We start from the raw sequence: 2,500 nt of genomic DNA, 5'->3' as shown, positions 1-2,500 counted from the left end.
ATGGGAAAACGGGTCATTTTCGTGTCGCCACATTGCATACGAACCGCATGAAACTTCCAGAGGCATTTGCAGCAGGAATGCATGTGCACTCAAAAAAGTGAATATTTCTCACGGATAGACCCCGTGATACGCTAGAAATTGGCGGGGATGTCTCTCTTGTGGCTCACGGGGCTGTTAGGGTGGCACAGAAATCCCTCGGAATGGGAAAACGGGTCATTTTCGTGTCGCCACATTGCATGCGAACCGCATGCAACTTCCAGAGGCATTTGCAGCAGAAATGCATGTGCAGTCAAAAAAAAATTGATATTTTTCACGGATAGACCCCGTGAAACGCTAGAAATTGGCGGGGATGTGTCTCTTGTGGCTCACGGGGCTGTTCGGGTCGCACAGAAATCCCTGGGAATGGGAAAACGGGTCATTTTCGTGTTGCCACATTGCGTACGAACCGCATGAAACTTCCAGAGGCATTTGCAGCAGGAATGCATGTGCACTCAAAAACTTCTATATGTTTCACGGATAGACCCCGTGAAACGCTAGAAATTGGCGGGGATGTGTCTCTTGTGGCTCACGGGGCTGTTAGGGTGGCACAGAACTCCCTCGGAATGGGAAAAGGGGTCATTTTCGTGTTGCCACATTGCATAGGAACGCCATGAAACTTCCAGAGGCATTTGCAGCAGAAAGGCACGTGCACTCAAAAATTTTAATATTTTTCACGCATAGACCCCGTCAAACGCTAGAAGTTGGCGGGGATGTCTCTCTTGTGGCTCACGGGGCTGTTAGGGTCGCACAGAAATGCCTCGGAATGGGAAAACGGGTCATTTTTGTGTGGCCACATTGCATAGGAACGGCATGAAACTTCCAGAGGCATTTGCAGCAGGAATGCATGTGCACTCAAAAACGTCTATATTTTTCACGGATAGACCCCGTGAAACGCTATAAATTGGCGGGGATGTCTCTCTTGTGGCTCACGGGCGCTGTTAGTTAGGGTCGCACAGAAATCCCTCGGAATGGGAAAAGGGGTCATTTTCGTGTTGCCACATTGCGTACGAACGGCATGAAACTTCCAGAGGCATCTGCAGCAGAAATGCATGTGCACTCAAAAACGTCTATATTTTTCACGGATAGACCCCGTGAAACGCTAGAAATTGGCGGGGATGTGTCTCTTGTGGCTCACGGGGCTGTTAGGGTCGCACAGAAATCCCTCGGAATGGGAAAACGGGTCATTTTCGTGTTGCCACAATTGGCATACGAACGGCATGAAACTTCCAGAGGCATTTGCAGCAGAAATGCATGTGCACTCAAAAACGTGAATATTTTTTCACGGATAGACCCCGTCAAACGCTCGAATTTGGCGGGGATGTTTCTCTTGTGGGTCACGGGGCTGTTCGGCTCGCACAGAACTCCCTTGGTCCACCTGATTCGTGCATACAGGCAGCAACTAAAACTCTGTAAACCTGCTGTGAGGACATCTAAACAGTGGACCAGTGAGGCTGTGGAAGATTTGCGGGCGTGCTTAGACTGTACTGACTGGGATATGTTCACGACTGCTACCAATAGTCTGGATGAACTCACAGAGGCTGTGTACATCAGCTTCTGTGAGGACTGCTGTATCCCAACACGTACCAGGGTGAACTTTAACAACAACAAGCCCTGGTTCTCAGCAAAGCTCAAAAGGTTGAGGTTGGAGAAGGAGGAAGCGTTTAGGAGTGGGGATAGAGACAGATTCAAGGAGTCGAAGAACAGGTTTAGCAAAGCGGTGAGAGAGGCTAAACGACTGTACTCAGAGACACTAAAACACCAGTTCTCTACTAACGACGCTGCTTCTGTCTGCCAAAGGGCTCAGGCACATCACCAACTACAAACCCAGAGCGCCCCACACCACTAACGACTCCCGCCTAGCCAACGACCTGAACGAGTTCTACCGTAGATTTGAAAGACAATTGGACTGTCCTGAACCACCCCTTCCCACCCAAGAGGCCCCATCCCCCACCCATACTACAGAAACGACTCTCTCCTTTCAGGAGGGAGAAGTTAATGGGCTTTTCAAGAGGCAGAATCCACGCAAAGCAGCCGGGCCGGACTCTGTCTCTCCAGCCACCCTCAGGCACTGCGCTGGCCAGCTGTCTCCGGTGTTCACCAACATCTTTAACACCTCCCTGGAGACATGCCATGTACCAGCCTGTCTCAAGTCCTCCACCATCATCGCTGTGCCCAAAAAGCTAAGGCCAACAGGACTAAATGATTACAGACCGGTCGCCCTTACATCTGTGGTAATGAAGTCTTTTGAGCGCCTGCTCCTGGCACACCTCAAAGCCATCACAGAACCTCTCCTGGACCCCCTTCAGTTTGCCTACAGAGCCAACAGGTCTGTGGACGACGCAGTTAACATGGCCCTCCACTTCACCCTACAGCATGTGGACGCCCCAGCATCCTACGCCAGGATCCTGTTTGTGGACTTCAGCTCTGCCTTCAACACCATCATCCCTGCCCTGCTTCAGGA

The sequence above is a fragment of the Petromyzon marinus genome, unplaced genomic scaffold (genome assembly GCF_048934315.1).
Source record: "Petromyzon marinus isolate PM22_M1 ecotype Great Lakes invasive population unplaced genomic scaffold, UKy_Petmar_22M1.pri1.0 PM_G_Scaffold_28, whole genome shotgun sequence".
NCBI classification, from domain to species: domain Eukaryota; kingdom Metazoa; phylum Chordata; class Hyperoartia; order Petromyzontiformes; family Petromyzontidae; genus Petromyzon; species Petromyzon marinus.
The sequence above is the reverse complement of the archived record's forward strand: the minus strand, read 5'-3'. Positions refer to the sequence as shown.